This window comes from Crocodylus porosus, unplaced genomic scaffold, assembly GCF_001723895.1.
Source record: "Crocodylus porosus isolate Cpor-Errol unplaced genomic scaffold, CroPor_comp1, whole genome shotgun sequence".
NCBI classification, from domain to species: Eukaryota; Metazoa; Chordata; order Crocodylia; family Crocodylidae; genus Crocodylus; species Crocodylus porosus.
The window spans coordinates 10,872,812-10,897,986 of record NW_017728910.1 but is presented as its reverse complement, the minus strand read 5'-3'; the positions used below and the strand labels follow the sequence as shown (position 1 = coordinate 10,897,986).

Genomic DNA, 25,175 nt, shown 5'->3' with positions numbered 1-25,175 from the left:
TATTCTGGCATTACCAACTCCCACAGCCCTAGTTTCTATTCCCACTTTAGTGTGGATCTATTAAGAATATGTAAAAATTAATATAAGTTAGTAGTTATGCAAATCAAGTTAAACACTAGAATTAAATGTCGTATACAATATACATATCTTTCTGATGCCATGGAGTCATTATGATTATGTATTAAATATCACATAAAACACAAAATGGTTATGTTGTAATGGAAGTTCAGTAGCTGTCTTTTTATGCAGTACATAAAGGCTTAATGGAATTAAGTGGCTTTTCTTTGTTCATAATAAAATATCTCCTAGTGAATGCTGGTTGAGGGAAAGGCCCTGGATAATGAAAAGACAACAGATAATCTTTGGTCAGTTGTATGGCTTGGAAATATAGTATAAGCTAACTCTACTGACCCTACTAGTATTCTCCATAGCGTCAAGTTCTTCATATGTCTAGTTTATTTTATCAGATGTCTCCTTGAGTAGAGGCAGTTTGGAGCCCAGGGGCCCAATTCCAGGATGCTGCACCAAACTGTGCTAGCACAGGGCTCTGGGGCCCAATCCCAGCATGTGGGGGTGCCTGATCCAAGCTGGGGCAGGGTGGGGGGAGGAGAAGAGGAGGTAGCAAGGCCACACGGGCTCCAATCCAGATGTGTGAAGTCACATTCAGCCCAGGGTCTGGCCCCACATCACTGAGCTGGACCAGAAGGCTGAGCAGTACTGTAACAGAACGCTGAAATTGTGACATTTAAAGAAACAGGCCACCAGAGGAACTTGCTGTTGACTTTACCTTGGTCTCACAGTGTCAACACTTGCACTGGAATCAGTAAAAGCAGTTAGGCAAAGGCTGCGAGCATTTAAAAATCCCTCCCATGCTGTGTTATCTGCCCTTGAGAACCCCCTCCCCAGCAAATATTTATTCTAAGCTAAAAATTAAGTTTCTTAAATGATTATTACTTTTTTGTCTCTCATCATGGTTATTACATTTCCTATCCACATGTGTCTACAAATGCTATAGAAGCCAACTTTGTAAAATTCTTCAAACAAGCAAGTATATTACCTTGAGACATGCAGATTCTCTTTGTGGTCATTTCACGCTTCCTTGCAATTAACACTTTTTTTTTTCTTTTCCACATTTGCATGAGTAAGCACTAAGTTCAAAGAGAGCTGTTAGATGTTCTTTCATTTCAATATTTAACCACACATCTTCAGTTCACTGATGCATCAGGGTGTCATTTTTGATAAAATATTGGCGCTCTCCCTGTATCAAAATAAAATTATTGTGCAGTAATTTAATGACACAGTTCTTCCTTTTTATGAGCTCTGAAAATATCTCATTAACAGTTTCACAAATTACCATGATAACTTATGCTGACACGCTCATTTGTTCTCATCTATGAATAAATCTAGTTGACAAGTCTAAGGAAATATTGCAGGGAATTCCCAGGCTCAGATTCTGCATAAGCTTCACTAGTACACTGCAGAGTGGGAGATATCATGAACACAAGCACATTTGATAAAAATAAGGTGTGAGGTACCATTTTGACAAGCCCACATTATGCTTATGCATACTATATGACTCTAGTATGATGAAAAGATTGTACAAACAGTCTCCCTTCCCACACACAGCTACCATTTCAGCACATTTCTCCATCTGGCAAAAAAAGAACACTCTCTTGCAATGTCTAATTTTGCAAGGCTTTTGGAACATTATTTTACTGATCTTTATGTCATTTAAGCATGATTACTTGTCCTCCAAGGCTCTTCCTGTTTATAGTTAAATAGTATTGGAGCATAGCCAGATACATTTTTAATGAAATGGTACAAAATACTACATTTTGGTAATAAAAGCTTAAAAATGACATTTACAATTTGAAATCGCAGCATGCACTTTGCGTTCCGATGGCTTTTTTGTTTTGATCTTATTGAAGTGTTAGATAAACAAAAATCAATTAAATAAGCATAATTACCAGTTAAATGTTACAGAATACCAGAGAAATGCAGGGCTTAATTCCAAAGGAAGTCAAGGTTGTAAATAAGTCATCCTTTTTTTTTTTTCTCCTCATGTTTCATATTGTTTCCTGGAGCCAGAGTGGCACAAGGCAGAGTGTACTGCATGCTACTGCTCAACAAATAATAAGGAAAATTATTCATAAACACTTCTAATTGGAATTATACTGCACGAGCATTCACTAGCCCTTTTTTTTCACTTTTTTCAAGCATATGTAAGCTAACTGTTGATTCCAACAGTTTATGTAGGAGTAGAGAACATCACAGATTTTGTATGTGCAATGGAAGTGTCATGCAGCCATTGTGTTCATCCCTCAACCTGGTCTCTGTAGAGATCAGCATGCCAGATAATGACCCTGGTTCTTTCCATGCTAAGAAGCCACTCAAAATAAGCAACTAAATATTGTACAATTATTGTGTGAATAAAGGACGGATACAATGTCCTGGACTAACAGGCAGTCATGTCAGAGGCAACAATTATAGTTTATCGTGCGTTTGGCCTGTGTGTCAAGTGACTCTTCCTAAAACCTAGTCAAACAATTATGACACAACTATGCAGATAAGGTTATGTTAAGTGTCCCAGAGGGCCATTTCTATCTCTGAAGTGTTGCGTGCCCACTTGTGAAACAGTGGCGCTTCCCTTTGCTTTTGATCATGATGCCATTCATAGCATTAAGCCACAGCTGCCATTGTATCAATTATCAGATTTTATTTACGGAAAGTTAATGTATCCCTCCCTATCCATCTCTTTAACAGGAAGAACTTCTGAACTTCAGGAACACACTTATGACCATAATACAAAGATTTCATGCAGTTTCAAGTTGGTGGTTTTCTGTCAAAGTATCCATTATTTTTGAGACGCAGCCCCACCAATTTTCTTGTTTTAGAAATATTAAACATGGACTTCGCAAATATTGCTATTAAACCCATTGAATTTCATGGCTGATGAATCAAATGACTACTAGTATGGGGACTCGCAAATTCAGTGAACCCAATTAGTACACCTATGGTTTCTGGTATGTACAGTGGGACACTTCCCAGCCAGATCCGTAACTACACTGCTTCAGTTTTACACTGTTGCATCTCTACTCAATGAATTTACTGTATCATAAACCTGAAGTTATGGGGCCAATTCAGGTTAATGAACGTCTATGATATGTGGACTAAGGTACTTACTATAGCAGTTCTTCAATTTCTGGTTACTAAAAGAAGTCATAACAAAAAGCTCACAAACAATTCCCTGACTGAACTGTGTCCATATAAAATAGTCATTGTTACATTTTGAACAAGGAACAAATTTGTAAAATTTATGATCTCTTCCCGGAAGATTCATAAACAGTAAAAGAAGTGACTCAAGTGTATAAATTCACCATTATAGCACAAGCTAGATACAGTAACAAATCTTAAAATTAGTACTCCTTGCATTTCAACACGGGAATTCATTCTCCCCTTGATATATACTTACAGCTCCCATTAGCACAACTGAGATTTAAATACAAGTACTGAAAGGAAAATAGACTCCATTAACACTTGCAATTTTTACTCACATAAGTAATCTTTATTCATATGAATTGGTGAGATTATTCCACTTAGGCATATAATATTACTTACACGACTAAGGCTTTCAGGCCCTTGGTAACACATGGGTTTATCCAAAACACAGTACAGCATTAAGCCAATGAATTCAGTGATGTATGCAAACTGTTAACAAAACACAGCTGTCCTGAGGTCAAAAATTACAGAACTCCCTGGGTCTGCTAATTTGCTGTTTGGTCTCCTAACAACCTGCAGAAAAAGTTGCGAAGTGATGTGATGCTCTGGTTCCCCTTTCACTGCAGTGGAGCACAGCATCTACATCACTTTACTGGCCTCTGCTGCCAGCATGTGAGAGAAAAAGAGAGAGTGACAACTGAACGGAGGTCTCCCGATGTCCCTGTTTCATAAAGGAACATCTAATCTTTGAAATGGAGCTGAAATATAAAGCTCTTCAGTTGTAAGTTTGAAAATAATCTGTAAGATGATGATACATAGGGCTCTGCCCACAATACAGTTAAATCCATGCTAACAACAGTTTTGTGTGACTGAAGCTGTACAAGCAGCATCCATGATTGTGATTAGTTCCCTTTCAGCTGTTTTGGGAAAAGAACGTAGACGATTTTACAAGGTGAGGATTCTATCAGTGCATTTGTTTAACAAGCATACAGAGAGCAAGGGCATGGAAAAAACTTCGAAAAATGAACAAAATGCAAATTTTGCATTGCTTTTGGCATTGTTCTACACTTTAGGCCTCACTGGATTATATTTTTAGTCTAGGGAATTAATTTTTAACAAGGGAACTAGTTTCCTTCTTATGACTCCTACTCCCCCATTGGCCTGTAGGTTGAATAAAAAGATTTTAAAACAGTTTTAATTGAGGTTATGATGCCTTGAATTCAAAGTAGTCTCACTTATGTTTGTGTGTCAGGCCATGAAATAGGTGGTATCTCTACACGCAACGCATGCATCTTTCCATACAAGTGGTTTCTGCAAGAGACTGAGGGTGAAATCTGGCCCTGCAGAAGTATTACTATTGACCTCACTGGCATCCAAAAGAAGGGGTCCAATTCTCTAAGATCTGCTCAGCACAGCAGAGAGGAGGAAGCCATATCAAGTCAATACTTGTCCCCTTTATCTCTGCCTCACTGCAACCCAGACACAAACTAGAGGAGCCTAGCCTCTAGCCCACTGTATCTCAAGCCATGGGTCCTGACCCAAAAGCAGGTCTCAAGAAAATATCAAAAGGGTTGTGAACAAATGTTATCAACTTTTTAATTCCGAACAGTGTATGTACAGGTTCCCTTCGTCCACTAGGAAAAGCTATCACCACTGTAGACACAAAGGACTGTTTTTGGGAGGAGAGGAATCAAAGTCTACATTAGAAACATACAGATACAATTTCTGAACTGTAATTTAGTAATGGCATAATGGCCTTGTTCAGAAGGACAAAGACAAAGTCATTTTCGGTGACCAGAAGGAATTAGGGGCCTCTTTATAGCATGGTGGCTAGCAAACGGACTTTGGCCCCCAAACTAAAAAATCACTGACCACCTATCCCTAACTTCTACTTCATGGTCCTCTTCTCAAAGTTACTTGACTTTAGTTGAAGATACAGGTGTTGAAGACAGACATAATATCATGATCTCAAGCTTGACAGAATGAGGCATTATACTGTAACTTAAAACTCAGAATAACTTTCAGAGACATAGACTATGGACAAACCATCAGATACAACAAGTAATTCGAGGCTAAAAGCTTATCTCAGAGCGGATGGTGCATGGTAACTATCTGAACCTAAAGCAGTTTACCCCTGAACAAAACAGCTAAATTGCTCCAGTTTAACCTTCACTTACCATGGGGCAAGAATGGGCAGATGGACACTGAGCATGTGTCATCTGCTCCACATTAAATTCTCACCCCTTCCAACTCATTATAATTTGACCCTTTGTCAATGCCCACACTCTTTCTCGCTCTCTCTAGTCAGCATCTTGGTACATTTATCCTCTCCAGAACCTTGAGTATTAACTTTCACAACTGAGATCCACATTTGGTTTAATTCAGGGATATCCTAATTGTTTGCTGTCAAAAAACTGTCCTTTCATGATTAAAGACGTGCCCTTTTTTACCCGCAAATGTGTTTTTGATTGATTGGTAAACATGAAGTAAAGTGTGAGAGCATGCCGGTGTTAACCTGATGTAGCCAGAGGCTCTATGCATCAAATATTTTTGCTTTATTTGGAACATTCAGTTAATGAGAAAAATATTCTAATCAAAGAAATGTGTTTCCTTCAATTCTCTTCACAGAGGTGTTTGCTGCTTGAGAACAACATGTCCAATTATGCCTGCTTTGTTCCTAAAATAGGAAAAAGCTACAGAAAATGTTAAAATAAAACACTAAGCAAGCTACACTCTGGATTAATTATTTAATTATTTTTGGTTATTTTCAATCAAGTGACTAAGAAGAGAAGATAATCTTTCCACTCGGGATCATTTGGCAAAATATTCATACGGGGAGGCTGGGGGAAGAGGGCTAACTTTAATACAGCGGGCAGTGAGGTGCACTATAACTGCAAACACAGAGAAGCAAAAATATTTTCACACAAGCAATTGTAGTGAGTGATGTAACTGAGGATAATGAGGGGAGGGCATATACATTTTGATACTTCGTTAAGTGCTCAGTTACAAACCAGACTTGAGGCTAGTTGTAGGCAGAACGATAAGAGGGAAGTGAGGTTGCAGGAAAATGACCTGAGAACCTAGTGTTATATCTGTATATAGGAGACAACCAGAATATGCTTGGGAAATACTCTGTGTTTGTGCAGAGGGAAAGCTCATAACCTCTAGGAAGCAAGAAGGCCATGACCCTCTAAGCAATTATTAAATTAGTGTAAGCTATATCACCTAAAAAATCCTCCTTTATGTGGTGTACTCCTTCCTTTATCCCCTTTTCTTGTTGCTATTGTCCTCCCTAATATTTTCTGATCGCTTAAATTTGTAGGGTAACATTTTCAAAAGCACATACATAATTTTCTAAAGTGTCTTAGTCACTTATGAGTCACAAAACTGAGACTATTTGTTGACACTAGCTTTTGAAAAGGGAGCTGAGACACCTTGAACTATTCTGGGCCTCTCTAGAATGATGCCTGGAAGTTCTTTAGAGAATGAAAGTGCCTGCCCCCATGTTAGCCCTGTTCCTCTGTGGTGAGAAGCATTAGGCACACCTCTGGGCCATCCTCATCAGGGCCAGGTTGCAACAGAGTCTCACCATGCAAAATCTCCATAACATACTGAGCTGCTAATCCCTAACGGGCTCTAGAACCCCCTTATCTTGAACAGAGCTCTTGCTCTGGTAATGATACAGATGGTCTATCCACGAACACATTTACAAAAGACTCTTCTCTGTAAAGTAGACTCTGATGGTTTATCAGGACCAGTGAGCAATATCAGACTGGCAACTCTGAGCAGTTTTATTCAAAACAATTTTTGGAAGCGCCAGTTGTAATTTTGCTTGGCATTTACAGATCTATGCGAACTTGCTACCAGCTTTGTTTGCCAAGTCAATGTGGCTGGAATGAATAAATTCCTCAAACCAAATATAAATCGATTATAGTTATGTATGTTAGGCTTCATTTGACCTGCATTGTCCTATTGCTGTTTATAACGTTTTTCTGCTCATTTGCTCCTTACAGATTTTGTCTCACTGGTTGTGGAGTGAAGTATGTTTTCATGGCCATGCACGTGCGCATGCACATTACAATGGTGCAAACATCAGTGTAAACATCTTGTCATGTTAGCGTGCACAAAACTGATATGCATCTTCAGCCCTTTGCTTTCAAAGCCAGGGGCTGCTCCGACAGGGTATGAAGCACGGAAAGAAAGAAGAAAGGAGAATGTGACAGTTGTGATGATACCTGATTTCTGTCAGACAGTTGGGAATCCCCTGATAGGGGATCACATTAGTATCATTGGCTGGAAAAGAGTGGTTTTTCAGTGCTGACCTGATCCGAGGAGAAATGAGGACATCCCTGCTGGAGCAGGCAGCCTGTTCTTTGTCAGTTACTAATGATGCTTTGTAAAGGAGAGGGGAGAGGATTAAAGGGAAAACATGCGGCATATTATGAAGCCAAAGTAATCCTTCAGTTTATTGTGTGTTTATATACCTCACCATTTAATGATTAGTGCTATCATTACTATTTATTACTTATTTTATTGTATGCATCTGGGCAAACACTGCAAATGGCACATCAAGACCAAACAGCTATATGCCTCACTGATTTAGAAAGCAAAAAAACATATCCCTGTAGGTATGGAGGCTTAATGAGGGAAAGAGTAAGGCAGGAAGAAAAAGAAGAGATGTATATTTCCTTTTCATCTCCCTTCTTCCCCAGCAGCATAACAGGGCAGGCATGACACTGGACACTGGTTCGAGAGATGTCAACAGCATCCCCCCCAGTGCTCCGCATCCCCCACTGGTACTTGGTCCCTCCCACCCCCAAACCCTACCTTCCTTTGTGGCATTCAGTAGCATCTCTTTCCAGGGCACCAACATTGCTAGTTATATCTCTGCTTCTACCCCATCTCTCCCTCCTCTCTTCTTTTCCTTGAACACTTTTCCATTACCCACCTTGACCACTCAGTAGAGAATAAAGCTGTTTATCCCTATGAAATTTAAGCCTATGAAAATAAACAACATCTTTCAATTATTTCTGTAATGTGTCCACCACTTCCTCTTTTATCTCAATTAGAAACCAAAGCATAGGAACCAGGAAAAAACATCCTTTTTTGGTAAAATAGATGCTCTTTCTGAGTCTGACTGAATTTGGGGCAGTAGGACTGTATGTCTAAGAACCTGTCAGCATCCAATAAAGGTCTTCTTAATGAAGTATTCAAAGTGTAGCTTCTGTATGAATGTGCAATAGGAATGAACTCAAATCATTATTCAAAACTTATGATCAAAGACTTGCAAGGCAGACCGTATGAGAAGAGGCTAAGGGACTTGGGCCTCTTCAGCCTGGAAAAGAGAAGGCTAAGGAGGGACCTGGTAGCAGCTTACCACTATATCAGGAGCTTGGTGCACAACTGTTCACCATGATACCCTTGGGGAAAAACAGGAGTAATGGCCTCAAACTCCTGAAAGACCGCTTCAGGCTCTATTCTAGCAAATCGAGGTGTCCAGACTGTGGAACAGGCTCCCTCCAGAGGTGGTGCAATCACCTACACCGGAAATCTTCAAGAGGAGACTGGACAGTCACCTTGCTGGGGTCACCGGACCCCACTTGTCTTTCCTGCCTAGTGCAGGATGGGCTGGACTTAATGACCTTGTGAAGTCCCTTCCAGCCCCTAACCATCTATGAACCTAAGAATCTATGATTTTTTACTTTAAACTATTTTGGAGATTCAGCAAATTGCAATGAATTCCTCTTCCTTTGCTTCAGCTTTTTTCATACTGCTTATGCATCTCGAGCTAGGATTAGGAGAAGAAATGTGTATTATTATATGAAATATTTTTCTTCTCAGTATTTCTGACCTGATTGAAATCAGGAGGTACCACACATCTCAGGAAAAAACCTGCTTGTCAGATTTCCAGGTTGATTTCTTTGCCAAAAAACCTCATGTCCATTCATATCAGGCACAAATAAACAGCCCAAGACGTAGATGTTAAGTCAAACTTTTCCAATCATCAAAACAGCTTTAAGTAACTTCTGTGATGTCCCTAAAGTCCTCTGCCTTTGTATTTCTCTTTACCCTTTATTTTAACATATAGTTTAGGTGCACACCTAAATGCTAAAGGCAGCAGCAGTAAATTAAGGACTTAATGTCTGAGTAGAGGATTCTCAGCACCTTTCAGAATGAGGCTCCCAGCTCACTGCCCACGATTAGGCATCACTCAGGAACAACAGTATAGACTGACTGCATGGTCACTGATATCCTCTCCAGTTTCAGAGAGTATATATTGTCTCTGACAGCATTGCTACAGTGATAGGCCAAGATTTTCAAAAGGTACAAGAGATTATGTATTACTTTTTTTGGATGTCCACCTTGAGAGAGAGCCATTATTTTCAGAAAATCTGAAGTGCTCTTTGTTTGAAAATCTGGCCCTTTTAAGGTATATCAGGTTAGCAACCAAAAATCATTGCTAGTTAGCCTTAAAGCTCTTTTGTGGGAGGGGACTAGCTGTCTGTTCTACAGCTGTACAGAACTTACCATACTGGGGTCATGGCCCATGACTGGGTCTGCTCAGAACTACTACAACAAAAATATAATTAATCCTAAAAAAAGAATTAAAAATTAGCATTAAAACACGTTTTGAATCCTGGCCATTTTCGGTATGATTTGATCTCATTCTGCCCTTTATAGTTGCATTTATCTATTGATCACTAAAACCCAAATGAGAAAAACAGTACAAGCACAGAAGGAAATTACATATAAATATTCGATTGTACCATGCAGCTTGGCACGCCTGCTTTCATTCTCTCAGCTCCTTGATAGGATAGTCTTCAATTCTGTACAACTATTTTGTAGTTGGATAGCCAGCCCTTCTTGCTGTTGGACTCTTTTTTCCTCTCTCTGTGCCCTCCACAGGCTGAATCTTAGCCACAGAGCACTCTGATTCCGATCCTGTGAAAATACAAATATACTCTAATCCTATGGCCTTACTTGAGGCAGGATTTCAGCTCTTGGAGGGCAAGAACCATTCTATCCTTGTTGGTAGATGGACTGATTTGAACAAATGCATACTATGCAGTGAAGCTGGTCTTTGCATTTGCTGGAAAAAAATATGTTGGTGTTCTTATGGGGTTGTGTGTTTGTTTTTTGACGCACCTGAAGTGACTCATATTTTTGTATCTAAATCTGAAACGTTTAACTTTTCCTTGCACCTAGTATTATCACTAAAATCAGTAATTAGGCTCTTTAGTGGATTAGTCTACTAGCTTGCAGACCTGAGTTAAAAACATTGCTGGAGTCCATATGTTAATGAGCATGATGTCCACATTGTAAAGCTATTGCATAATTTGGTACAGTTGGCATTTACGCTTGAGATGCCTAGTCTTGAGCTAGCAAACATCTTCCAGAATAGAGCTCAAATGTTTTGACTGTTGTGACAAGACCTGCACAGTACCTACCTATACTACATTTCACCAAAGCAAGCTCTCTTACCCCCTCATTTGCATGAGCCCTCAATTCACTCCTAGTCTTTTTTTTTTTAAGTATTATAAAATACCTCCAAAAAACCTCAATAGCAATAAAAAAGTTTCAATATATCTTTTAGTCCAGCAAAAAACCCTTTTTTACTCTTTAAAATATAAGTGCCTAGAAGGCTAAACTTGTTGTTGCTTAAAATAGTGCTTCTGAATATATAAACACACAGCTCCCAAGTGCTCTTTTTGTGTAGCTCACAATAACTTCACTCATATAAAAAACCACCGATGGCAATTCTATCAAAATAAAGAGTTTTTGTTTAGAATCTGGCAGACTTATGATTAAAGCACACTTCTACAGCATCCTTAAAACTTGCATATGAAGTTGGTAGACCAGTCAGTGCTGTGTAATATATATATTCTAGAGAAGAGATAAAACGGTAGTCTCCAACCCTTTTAGGAATTCAGGTAATGTCAACCTAGTAAAATGTACGTGATCAGATCACTTCAAATACCAAAGAAAGGGAAAAGTTCAAGAAGGGTTAAGCTGGTAGAAAAAAAATAGAATCAAAGATATGCAACAGTAGAACGAATACCAGACACATCCAAGAAATTTCCAAATTTTCATTGGGTGCAGTTGCTCATTGAACCATAGACACTTAACCATTCACCTCCATCTGTCAGCTTTATATGGACAATATGCCTGATTCAAACTGATAGCACGTATCTGAGCCAAATAAGTGAATATTTTTACTAAATGTTGTCTGTCACATCAAGTTATTCTGCTTTGGCTTCTTCACCATATGTACTAACATGATGTGGTGTAACATAACATGATGCGTCATAAGAGACTTAATGCAACATGACAGAAAAACATTGCTGCACTTTCAGAATAAACACCTGCTTTCAACAGTTTGCTGGAAACAGTTATATAAGATGTGTAGCCTGGAAACCAACAGAGTACACTGTGGTTTCCTAAACGTCGATCTCCAATACATTCCACAATATTTATTTTTTCCATTTTTGTTTCACAAACTCTCTTTCCTTTGTATTCTTTTCCTAGAGGGAACTGTTTGTGCATTAACAGAACAAAACATGACTCACCAGAAATGCAGGTGGAAACGCATGAAAAAAGCTAGCACAGTCTAATGAAAAGGCATGACAGTAAGTAATACAGCTACCCACTAGCATGATTAAAAATAGAGAAAAATACCTCTAAAATTGAATCTGAATTATAGCAGTAATAACTAGGCAGCAAAATATGTATTCCTAAAAGGAGATAGGAATTGATATATCAAGAAAATATAGTACCAGTCCAGTTATCCTCAACTTTTTGGACTCAAAGTTCAACTTTTGGGACTCAAAGTTGAGAGTCTCTGTACCTTTTCTGCAACTCACCCCATTTGAAAAACTAATTTATTTCATACAGTTCATAAAAATCGTATGGCTGGAAATAAGTTTCTTAAACAAAATGGAAAAAGAACTATATTATATTAATTAAAAAACTAACCCCTTTTTAATCACAACAGACAATGCAACTCGTGTGATTTCCCACTGCTCGAGAAGGACTGAGCTTAGCCAGCTGGTCCCAAACAGGTTGTTTAAAGACATATTTAAAGCAACTTGCTAATGCTACTGCTTTCACTCATAGGAATGAGAAATTTCCCCAGCAGAGAAATAATAGAGCAATTATTTTGCAAAGAACTCTGAAAGATCACAGCAGGTCAGAATGGTTTTGACACTATGGATTCTGACTTGAAATCTCTGGCTGTGTCCAGACGAGCACAGTCGTGCGATATATGGTGCTGCATACCCGTCTGTGGCACCACACACTGCACATTCAGGTGTTCCCTACGATGCAAGGTAGCAGTGCAGGGCAGGGGCTTGACTCCAGGAGAATAAAATGGGTGTGTCGGTAGCCTTTGATCAGGATCAGGCAGTTCCTAAGGAGATGGTTTTCAGAAAAACCTGACTTCGGTGCACCTTGTTTTCTTTGAAAATGAAAAAAAAGTTGAGAAAGCAGAAAGGCATTTCCATAGGTAGTATCAAGCAAAAGGGCATTTGGTGTGTTTCTAAATTTCCTAAACCCCTTGAACTACAGTGTCTGAAAATAAGATTTGAAATCCCAGTATACCTTGATCCTTCCTCAGCTGTGGATAGCACAATTGTGTTAGGTTGTCTTCTAATTTTAATGTAACAATGTGTATTTCCAAATATCTGCCCAATCTTTCAATAGGATCCATGCAGATGTATTGATTTATCAGTGTAGGACAATGGTCAAATCAGAATAATATATTTTCCGATAGCACATATACGTATGTAGAGCACCGTTGCAAAATTATTTTGAAAATTTACCAGGTCAGAAGCTCTGGTTGTCTGTCTTTTAAAATGAAGTTTGATAATAATAAAAACACTCACTGTTGCAGAATATAAAGGAGGACAAATGAAAAAAAATGTGCAGGACTGAGTTAAGAAAGCATAGATAAAAACCGAGCGGTACAGGACCAAATTCCACTGCATTCATTGGTGCTAAGAGAAAGTTTGGCCCATAGGGTCTAGTTCTTTTTTCATCTTCTTCAGTGGAGTTCTTCCTCTTTTATAACAGTAACAGGAGAATTAGTCCCATGCTGTGATGTGGAAAGTCAGAACTCCTAGTTTCAGTTCTCATCTCCACTACTAACTGTGTCTCAGGGTAGTCTCAAACGGGGTGCTTACAGAAGGGCACCTTGATTATGCCGTAACTTTTTGCATTTACACAAAGCGCTTAAAGTCACAGCTTCACTGCAACTAACAGAAGTTCAGTGTTTGATGGTGGGGGCTAGGTTCCTCCATGTACTGGCTGAGGCCAGGAGGCAGGGGGCACTGTAGCCTGTTGTGGAAGCCAGCCAGCCCAATCACTGCAAGCTGCTCCCCCTTCCCTGCCTGCCAGCTGGCTGCAAAGAGCTAGCCAGGACTCATTCCTCAGTTTGGGGGGGGAGGGCAGTGTGAGGGCCGCTTGAGACACTGTGTCCCCTCCCCACTGGGAGCTTGGGGCACTAAGGGCCTTCTCCCCCACCCCTAAATGCTACCCAGCTGCTTTCCCTACCCCACCTGCCATCTGGACCCACAGGGAGGAGATTATCTACCTCCTCCCTGTGGCAGACCAGAGGCATGACACATAACCTTCATAGGGAACTGTATGCAAGTTCCCAAAGGCATGCTAATTTAGAGTGCTTTCATTTACTATCTGATTTAACACAGTTTACATTTTTTGCATGAACTGATATTTTAAAAATGCTCTGTAGCTGTGCACATGTGTTATGACATGGCTGCAGAGTGCTTTTAAGTGCCAAGTCTCACAAAAAATGTCACTTCTGCCTGCACCCGTAGTCAACTTAACAATGACAAAGTGAAGTTAAAATGCAAGCAAATGCATGTTCAAGCAGTTTAGTACATGTTAAGTGCCCTTGTGGTGTTGAAAAGTTATTCCCTTTCAAGTAAGAATTAACTTGATATGATATGAGATAATGTCTCCTGACACATACTTTAATACATCACAACATTTTACTGATTTACATCTATTGCAAACGAATGCCTGTGCAATAGAGATGATCTCTCTCACTTTTTTTTTAAAAGGACTAATGTAATAAATCACATTTGTAAGTGTTTTATGGTCTTCCATTAAAAATCTCTGTAATTCATAGCTTCATAGGTTGTAGAGTCGGAAAGGACCCCGAAGTATCATTGTGTTTGACCCCTTATCCCAGGCAGTAAAGAGGACTGAGGTCAGACAACTCCAGCCGAGTGTCTATCAAGCCTTCTTGTGAAGACCTCCAAGTTAGGTGATAGGACCATCTCCCTTGGCAGCCCGTTCCAGATTCTGGCTACCCTTACTGTGAAAAATTTCTTCCTAATGTCTAACCTGAATCTACTCTCCACTAGTTTGTACCCATTATTCCTAGTTACTCCTAGGGGTAATGCATTTATAGTATGTAAAAGGAAACAATGCCTGGTCTGAATACATCTGAGGCCTCTGCAAAGTTGTTTAGTAGGACTTCACTGTTCAGATTCTCTGCCCTATTTGCTGCAAACTGCTCTGTCATGCTAGGGTCAGACCTATGGAGGAAGGAGAGGAGCCAGGGAGACAGCCCAGGAAATATGCCCAAAGCTAGCATATGTATCAGGTACAGGCATGAGATCCTGTTAGACTGAAAAAAAGGGAACCTTCGGTGTGCTTCAGGCTAGCGATAAATGGGAAGACGAAGACATCCTGATTTCCCAAGAGGCATAAGCTATTTTTACCACCAAGCTTTCAGTTAGCTCACAGCAGCTGGAAAGCCATACCATACGGTACCGAGGCCTGTACAATAAACATCACACTAGCAGCAAAAGCTGTCCCTAATGGGGCACCATCCTACCACACTCATACTCCAGCTTAGGGCCGCTTGTATTTGTTGTTTCACCAGCCTGTCTGAAGCTGCCCTGAAGATAATACAACTTTTAATGAACAAAATGTTCTGGTTCAGAAAAGAGGCATTCAGATCATCTGGAGTGAGGAGGAGGAAGGACAGTGTCTTTATTATCATGTTATAAAGTACTGTACATTTGATAGCACAGTAGGTCAGATCCTGCAGTCTTTCCAAATGCAAAACTCCTTTTAGACCTTCAGTTGAAATTAAACACCCAGAGGAATTGGGCAAAGAGGATTCTAATTTATATTAAAAGTGGGGACATTGTTGACTCTTTTTAATAGCACGGTCCTGAAGGGTTCCTTTGCTCTGTGAGCCCCACAAGTTGGCAACGTATTTTAATGTATTTGATTATGCATTCATTCATCTATTCAGTCATTCATTCAGACACTCATTCATTCATCCCTGTCTTTTTGCAGGAAAAGAACATAAGCCAGCAGTGGCATACTTCACCACTGTCCTGATTTACAGTGATCTCTCTGAGTTTGTATCAATAAATCTCGTTGGTCCTCTTCAATCCAGTATTATCCCTCATTAAGGGCTAGGATTTAAAAAGAGATTAAAAATAATGTCAGATTAAAAACATATATATTTCATTTGTGCCTTGATTAAAGTCCTGGGGATTTTTTATTCAATACCTTTAATATTTATGGCTCTCGGGATCTTTATAACTCATTTTCACAAACCATCTCTGATTTTTATGAGTTTGGCCTACTGGTTTCCCTCTCAGAATGGAATGATACAGCTTTAAGGTGCAGTGGTAGCTGGGAAGACAAAAAGAATCAGATAATAATAAAGGTTAGCATTTATAGAGAGCTTTGCCATCGTCAAAGCACTGTGCAAGCTTTAATGGTTTAATCTACAGTGAAGCATGGAAGTATTATCTCTGTTTTACAGATGGGGAAACTGAGGCAGAGAGGGAAATGAGTCACATGTGGTTACAGAGGCATGCAGTCCTGGAGCTGCTATGTATTAGAACTCTGTATTTGAGAGCTCTTAGGCGTGTGCTCAGACTACTAGATCAAACCCCAAAGGACTAATTAGGGAAGACAGCACAAACCTCAATTATCCCTTCTAGTGTGTCGCATACCAGCTTGAAAATGAGCAGGGGATGTATATAAAAGATGGTATCCGTGGCACTACTGTGGCCCAAGAAAGCCTTAGGAGGAGAGCACCCAGAGCTGTGGTGGCTGCATTGGTATCATGATGTGTGTGATAAGCTACAGCAGAAAAGATTTACAGGGACAAAGAGACAATGTTCCAAGTTTTCCCTTGTAAAGAAATCTCTTGTGAAGAGAGATCTATTGTTAAGAGAATATCTGCTCCAACACACCACAGTATACCTTTTTAAGTGCACATCTGAACTTGCCTGCTCTATAGGATCTCTCAATGTCCTCTCAAGAGAGTGTTTCTCAAAGCTGTTCATGGCTAAAGTGCCCTACACTGTGCTTCTATTATCCAGCAGCCTTAGACAGCTGTAGTGTAATTTTGGATGTGAGTGTAGTTAGGAGAATCAACCCCCCCTCTGCAAAGTCTGTGCCCTGGCAGCAAGAGCAGCCCCACAACTGACCTTTGTCAGGGAACTTCAAAACAGTCTCAGGCTGCTGCTGCTTTCGGACCAGCAGCCAGGACCGGCATGGCATGCATCAGAAACCCCCCCGGGGACTATTTAGCAGTTTGCAGCAAGGGTAAGACCAACCCCTCCCTGCTTTCAGCAGTGGGACCTGTCTTTTGCTCTCGGGACCAGTGTGCACCCTCCCCTTGGAACCACAACCCTTTGCTGTCCTGCAGGGTTTGCCCAGGACACCAACTCCTTTTGTTATGCCTCTGTCAGATAGTGTTGAGTTTGCATGTAGTCTATTTTGAACTTATAATGGTAATAAATTATATGTGAGAAATATTATGCAATTGTTTCCGTCCCTCTCTCTCTCATTTCCTTTTTCCCCAAGTACACATCCCTTGTTCCCACTTGTGTAATTCTTACACGTGTGAAAATATTCATTGAAAAACGCTGAAGCCAATGTCAGTAGGGGTTGCCCATATGGTAACAGTTGCAGGAAAGCAATTTTTCCCACGCCCATTTTCTCAAACATACCAAATTAATCTTTCAGACAACTTGCAAAAGCAATGTGTCCCTGAACTGCGAACCTTGGGAAATATTTGACAGTGTATTAGCATCTCTGCTACTTGTTATCACAGGGAATAATGGTGTTTAAATGGATAAGTTCATAAATGCCTTAATTTCTCTCCAGTGCTCCAAAACACTTCAGCTTTTTTCTTTAAAAGAATAAGTTGTTCTTTTTCTTCACAATTGCTCAGCAGCATAAGATAAAACCCTCAAAAACACAAAGATGTAAACTTAATGTTTGTTTATCCTTAAAAAAAAAATCTGGCAGTCATAACATAGTTAAGTAACATAATTGCAATGTATTCTAAAGTAATTATAAAGTTATTACATGTCTTTATGTTTCTTAGGCCGTAGTTACACTTGATACTTGAACCATACTAAAGACACTTGAAAGACGAGTGTCCACATGTTAAAGCTCATTAATTCATGTTAAGTCCCCTCTGAGAGTTTCAGTGTTAGGCCACTTCAGACAAGGGTTACTTTGACCATGCTACTTAGGTTGTGCTAAGGTAACTTCAGTCTGCCTCATGGAGATAAAATGAGAACTTTGTAGGTTTCTAGCATCCCAGCATGCAAAGCTCCCAGACTTTTCACCCCCTCTGCCACAGCAGGGATAGATCCCAGGTATCCTGGCTCATAGCTATGTCCCTACTTCTTAGCCCTCTAGGCTAAATACAGACAATCAAAATACCTGAGGCTGAATTGATTCAATCTCTGCAGGTTAATCTAAACTGTATAGACTGAAACAACAAGCAAGTGAACAGACATTCATTTTTGATTCCAGAAATGAGACACATGGCTGCAGTGGCCCGGGTCAAAAGCCGGGGGGTGCTAAAACATGTTTCCCTACCTGGCTGGGACAGACATCTTGGGCCAAGGCTAGCCCACCCATCCTATGGTGGGGGTTGCAGGGTAGGTATAAAGCATCCTGGGATGCTGGGAAATCATGAGTTAACTTGAATCTGGAGGGGATCTGCGACAGAATTTCATTAAACCAATTTAACCAAAATCAGTTAAGTCTGATACTACAGCCATCCAGGTTCACCTTAAACTGGTTTTGGCCATTTTGAAAACAGTTTATGTGCACTGAACATGTTATGTTGTTATGTTATGTTATGTTACAGTTTTGAGCTGGTTTCTGATCACTTATACTAGTTTATGTATGATTTCTGGCCCTAGCCCTAGTGGCAAGTCAAAGCTGCGTAGGCACGAAATGGTATTAACCTTTAAATGTAACAACTCACAGCACTTTCTAACTTTAACGCCACTTAACATTCCACAGATTTAATATGATGCATGTGTAACTTCAGGCACGGTATGGTCTCCTGGTAAACAAAGAAGACAAATCGTGAATTCAATCAGTATAGAACCATGGAAGGGTGGTGTTACACACGCACCTTAACACTTACTAAGTACAGTTAAAACACAAGCAAAATCCACTTCTTTATCTTAACTTTAATTAAGAAACCTGTTATCACTTACGATATTTATATCTTCTTACTTTATGTGACTTTTTGAAGCTCCATTCCATAACCTTGTTTAGGTACTGCAACTGCTTTTCTAAACTCAGAAGTTTCCTGAGTCCCACAGGCCTGCACAAATTACTGTTGATGGTAAGAGCTTTCTGGTCTGGTCCTGCCTTCTATTTTCATGGTGCTGTCATTTAAAATTTCTGAAAAAACCCCAATAATAAGGTTAGAAATATCACAGAAAAACATACGCTATTTATGATTTTTAAATATTTATGCATTTCATTATAAATAGCAAACTTGTTAAAATCAGGGTCTGCTTTTGCTGCAGGCAAGGTTGGAACATAGGGAACTGTGTTTGGTACAGAGTGAACCAGCTGCAAAATTTGGGTCCGGGTTCATATTCATATTTTTATCCACACAGAACTTTGCAGCTAAACAGACCTATATCTTACCAGTCATAGGACCACCATTATCCTGATATCTGAGGATTCAACATTTCCTATATAGTTATCCTCAGAGCAACCCTGAAATGCTGTTGACCCCACTTTCTAGACAGGAAATGGAGGGGCAGAGAGAAGATTACATAAGATGTGCCATACCAGGTGAGGCCATCTAATTCAGTATTTGTCTCTAACAGTAGCAAGGAATAAATGCATTAGCGGGAAAGTTTATGAACATGTCAATGTTTAGTAAAACCCATCCCATATCATACCCTTTTTTCATCTGCCATTATTTGTTTAGGGATGTCAGAGGATACATCTCTGGCTGTTCTGTTTAATAGCTCTGAATGTCCCTACCCTCCATAAATTTGGCTAATCTCTTTGAACTTGATTATACTATCTGCCTCTGCAATGTTGTGTCAGTGAGTTCCACAAGTTAACTATGCCAGGTAAAAAAGTACTTCCCCTGTTTGTGCTAAACATCCTGTATAACATTGCTTGTCTAGAGTCATATAGGAAGAGTCACACAGGGCAGAGCAGGAAAGTGAATCCAGGTCTCCCAAGGCCATTGCCATTACTGTATAAGGGACCTCATTAAAGAGATGCTGAATATCAGTCTCCCTCTTCAACATAATTTTTTAAAATGACAAGCAGTTAGAAAAAAGAAAACATTTCAAAGAAGAATATTAATGATTTTGTTAATATTTTTAATATTCTGTGAGTAGAAATTTACATTTAGAGCTAAAAAGTTCCTTTGTAAGGAAAACATTAAGTTATACTATTAACTTAAGAAAAATTTAGACTACAGATTTATAATCATGTTTGTTGCTGGCAAACGTTTGGATTACTGCGAAGCAATGTTTGTTTAAAATTAGTTATTTTACTGGAAGTAGAATACTCGGCACTGATATTTTCAAAAGGTAATTCATCGAGTCATAGAAAAGAAACAAAGTAATGTGATTTGAGTGACTATTTTCTGTATCTGAAAACCTACTCTCTAATATTAGCCAAAGATGCTTTGCAGTTAACCTATAGATTATCAAATACCCATTCAGGCTTTCTGTGAATATTTTCGCAAAGCAAATATATTTACAAACACAAAGGTGTTTCCAAAAGATTAGCAAAACAACACCCCCACATCAAAGTCACCTTATTTTGTATTAGATGAATACCATTTAGCCAGCTGTAATGGCAATGCTGTGTGCTATGCATCGAAGTCATCACTGAGATAATACCAATTATATTGGCAAAGTTATACCATAGGCAAATTGGGTCTAAAAAATCTATTAGCCTTTGCAACCATCTCCTTTGAATTATATTTATTTCTCTACACAGCATTCTGTTTGTCCTGTGCACGCTACAGCTGCATATTGAAGCAGCACAGTAAAGGCTTTGGGGATTTCCTTACAATAATGTTGAAATCTCTTTCCTGGTTAGTATTCTGCAGCACCATTCCATTTAGCAGACATTTTCTCTTCTCCAAGATTTCAATAGGCTACATTTATCAGCATGGAGCAGCAATCAACATGCATTTGCCTGTGTATTTATATAACTCGAATCTTTCTGTATCCAGCTGCACACTTCCTCATTATCTGCTAGTCCTCCATTCAGAAAGGTTGCTCTCTGTGCAATCATTTTAGAAGTACTATGTGTTTGTATGTCTGCATGTGTGCACATGCATGTGTGCACCTGTGCTTTTAAAATATGTTGCAGTGTGATATAATGTTACTGGTACGATGGCTGCATTACTCATGAGTTGGGAAGCCATAAGTGAATTATTGATGTGATCTTAAACAGGAACAAGTGATGCCTCTATTTCATACAATGAAGGAGTTTGGGGTATGCTGTATGTATTACAATGTCACAAATATTTTTTTTTAAATGGTATTTGTCTGTTTTTTGATCTCCTTCAGTGGCATAACTAAGGGGGGATTATGCCTGTCATTGATTGGGGCAACAGCCCCAGGTGCCACCTTTGTGAGGGGATGGAAAAATTGTTGCCACAACAGCGACAGCTGATCACATCACCACAACTTCTGAGGTGACTGGTTTCACCACTGCATCAACACTGCTTCCTATGTCATGGCTGCCCAGTGGAGAGCTGCCCTGCTATTCAAATCCTCTGTGCCTTGGATCTCTTTTGTTGTAATGTGTCTTTGAACCATAAATCCAACTCTGTAGGCCTTGGAGAAAAGAAAAAATCAAACACATTTTAGAAACCTCTATGGGTAATCTAAAATAACTTCTCTATATAGAATCAAGTCATGAAGTTAGGGCTCTGTATTTCACGACATTTAGAAGGAAGAAATGGCCACCGTTAAGCCATGGGATAAATGCTATCATTGTCTTCTTTTAAGTGGCATAAAGCATATATAACAAGAGCTATTTGACTTTACCTCTGTGGCTGGTCCTACTTATTTCCTATTAAAAGACAGATCATTATAATTTGAAAGGGAAGTCCCATAGTTTGTGAGAAGAGATTCAAATAGGTGGGAGGTAATTTAAAGAAATGGAAAATCTCTGAGAATTGTTCCCAGATTCAGAAGGTAGTTCTAATGGAAAGGTATTAGGGGGCAGAACAAGGTGATTCATTCAGGATCGTATTGTAAATGAACTTACTGCATTGTCCCTGAATAGATTATTATACAAGTATAGCCATGTAAACAATCACACAAAGGTGACAACCTGGCCTCATCCAAATTGATGACAAATCTCCTATTGATTTCCAAGGGGCCAGATTTCAACATATGTCTATTCTATCACTGATAGATGTCTATTCCATATTGTTAGGCCTTATATATGTATTACTGAGATTGCTGTTTGTTTTCTTGCCTTTATAATAAATGTAAAGCAGACACTTTTTCATTTCAAATAAAATGTCTGTGATTAGAAAAGATTAAGACAGTCTTAGTTTTTCTATGAACTTGCAAGTTAAATATTAACTTCTTTCTTTGTGATCAGTCTGACAGTCACTTGAGCTTTTCCTGTCAAAAGAAGTTTCCAGAATGGTTTCCATATTCTAATGTTGAACCACAAAATGGCGTATATATGTCTGTGTAACGGGGTGGTCCTCCAGCGTGTCCCCTTTGTGGTGGGATGGTAACTAACTACCTACTCTGATCCCCTAGCCTAGCCCCTTTCTCTGTCTCTCTTTCCTGCCATGTCTTGGTGTTACTTGAGATGTTTCCTTGAGAGACTGCCTTTAGGAAACCTAAGCCTAAGCCATAAGTATCTTGTCTCCCTATCCTGTCCCTGGCCCCAGGTTTGATTGGGCAGTGTGGGGTGGCGCTCCCTCTCTTTTTCTCCTGCCCCCACCCCCCGCTTTCCTGTCAGTGGGTGAATGCCCAACCCTGCCACACTCCTGTCCATCTTAGTTCTCCATTTTGTCTGAGCTTTAGCCAGTCTGGGCTCTGGCCCCCTCCCAGATCTCTCACCCCAAAACCTTCAAAATAAGTCCAAAAAGAAAAAAAACACCAGAAAAGATCACAGTGCACTGGGCACTGCATTCTGTACCCTCCTTGCTTCCCCTCACATCTGCCCCAGTTCACCAAATGTTACTACTGTCATGAGCAGAAAAAAAGAAAAAAAAAAACCAACCTGAAAACCAGCCCACACTGGGCTCTCATACACAGTCTATGAGCCTCAGAATACATCACTCTACTGGACCTTTCTGGTGTTATCACAAATAGTTCTTGGGCATATGTAAGTAGGCCTGTGCAAAGCTTCGGGTGCTGATTTGATTCGGAGGAGATTCAGCCCAATTCAGTGGCCGAATCTCCAAATCTGAATTGAATCAGGAGACCAATAAAAAGGTCTGAATCAATTCAAAGCTCTCTGAATTGATTCAAGAAAGATTTGGAGACCTTTGGAAAGCTTCAGAGAGATGCAGAGATTAGGGCAGTCTCCGCTCACCACCACAGGGAGCTGAACCTGGACTCCGTGCCTATAAGTTGGGGGCTGTAGGAGGAGGGAAGGGACCCCCACCAGGACCCACCCTCTGCCTCCTCCCCCAGCCCCCTGAGCACTCCCAATCCCCACCTGCCCCGCCCAGCCCCAGCATCCTGACTGTTAAAAAAATAAAAATAAAAATGCCCTGCACTCACTGGATGATGCAGCAGCCATCATGGCTTCTGGGGGCTTGTGGAAGAGCACTCCCACACAGCATGGGGCAGTGGGGGGCAGCAGGGATTGCCCCCCTGCCTAGCAGTAGCTGTGGAGTGTGGAGTTTGTTTTTTTGCTGTGACTGGGAGAGCGGGTGCGGTATGGGGGCCCATGGCAGAGCCCCCCATGCAGCGAATACTACCTGCTTCACACCAGCCTAAGCTTAGGCTCCTGTCTCTCCCTTGTGCTCCCTTGGACTGAACATAACAATGCTCAATTCTTTGTATCCCCTTCCCAGGACCCTCTGATGCACAAAAAATTAAATCAAATTAAAAAAGAGAGAGAGATAAAGGGAAAAAAGAACCTCAGTACTTTCTAAGCACTCACTCTTTCATTCTTGGTTGATAGAAGTGCCTCCTCTGAGGCAGCAGCTCTCCTGGGTGGTCAGGTTTCCATCCTCACCTGTACAGTTCTGCCCCCCACTACCACAGTGGCTAACACCCTCCCTCTGGCCTGGGAAGAGTTGTTATCTCAGTCAGCCATGCCCACTTGGTCAGCTGACTGGGCTTTTTGGACACAGGCATGGTCAATCTCGTTCTCTCTTTCCTCTGCTTGATCCTGCAGCTGGCCAACCATTGGCTGAGCTTTGCAAATTTGTGCCCCACAGCCCAGGATCTGGCATCTTTCCTCTACCTCCTCCTGTCCATCTAGTAGCTTCCACTGACAGCAGGGATCTCTTCTGCCCTGGCCATGCAGGCAGCATCTCTCCTTACAGCAGGTGATTCTCTGCTTCTTTGGGCTACAAAGGTTTGGGGCTTAAAGGGACCCTGCTGCCTTTTCTTACCTGGCTTCCTCTTCTCTGTAACAGGGCTAGGGTCTTCTGTTACAGCCTGCAGTTCAGCAGAAGTCTTAGGCACGTGTTTATGTTTCATTTCCTTGATCTTATTCATTAAAGCCTCAATTTTGTCAGATGACTTAGTTCAAAGGAACCTGTATAGAAATCTTCATAGTTCTATGTCAGTGCATGGGGCCTGTCCATATATAGTCAAATGCAGATTTTGAGGAAAAGTAAAAAAAACACAATAATGCAACAATAGCAATTTTTGTTTTCTAATGCTTCTCTGGTGAGACCATATTTGTATACAAATTCTACATACCATGCATAAGACAGAATCAGATATAGACAAACCATAGGAAGTTCAGTACATTGATTCAGATGCTTGAATCATATCATTTATGATATACAAACAAAAGAGTCAAGAAATATGTCTAATATATGTAATTTACCTAGACTATAATGAGGAGATAACATTTATTAATTATTTCATAGATTTCATAGACATTAGGGCTGGAAGGGACCTCGGAAGATCATTGAGTCCAGCTCCCAACCCAAGGGGCAGGAAGTCAGCTGGGGTCACAGGATCCCAGCAAGATAAGCATCCAATTTGCTCTTGAAGGTGTTCAATGTAGGTGCTTGAACCACCTCCGAGGCAGGCTGTTCCAGACCTTGGGGGCTCAGACAGTAAAGAAACTCTTCCTTAAGTCCAGCCTGAAACGGTCTCGCAGTAGTTTATGACCATTCGACTTCCTCATCCCTTGGGGTGCTCTGGTGAGAAAACGTTCCCCCAGATACTGGTGGTCACCCCGATAAAATTATAAGTGGCCATCAGATCACCCCTGGGCCCCTGAGCCGGCTTTTCCAGGCTAAAGAGCCCCATGGCTCTCAGCCTGCCCTCGTAAGGTCTGTTTTCCCAACCTCTGGTCATGTGCGTGGCTCTCCTCTGGACTCTCCCAAGCTTCTCCACATCCTTTTTGAATCGTGGAGCCCAAAACTGGATGCAGTACTCCAGCTGCGGCCTCACCAAGGCTGAGTATAAGGGGAGAATGATGTCCCGGGATTTGCT

General features: G+C 40.4%; 2 long non-coding RNA genes across 4 annotated transcripts in view; both read right to left on the bottom strand.

The window, feature by feature from the left end:
* Positions 1 to 8,684, bottom strand: part of LOC109308401 — a 33,486-nt gene extending 24,802 nt beyond the window's left edge. For 2 of the 3 annotated variants that reach the window (XR_002100604.1, XR_002100605.1), the window contains exon 1: positions 1,058 to 8,684. This is a non-coding gene — a long non-coding RNA (uncharacterized LOC109308401). The remainder of the gene's footprint in view (positions 1 to 1,057) is intronic. The other variant, XR_002100606.1, reaches the window with a different exon arrangement.
* A 1,318-nt stretch (positions 8,685 to 10,002) lies between these two features.
* Positions 10,003 to 19,166, bottom strand: LOC109308400. Its single transcript, XR_002100603.1, has 4 exons — positions 18,741 to 19,166; positions 15,769 to 15,894; positions 15,579 to 15,671; positions 10,003 to 10,161 (listed from the first exon to the last, which is right to left on the bottom strand). It is a non-coding gene; the product is annotated as an uncharacterized LOC109308400 (long non-coding RNA).
* Between the last annotated feature and the right edge of the window lie 6,009 nt (positions 19,167 to 25,175).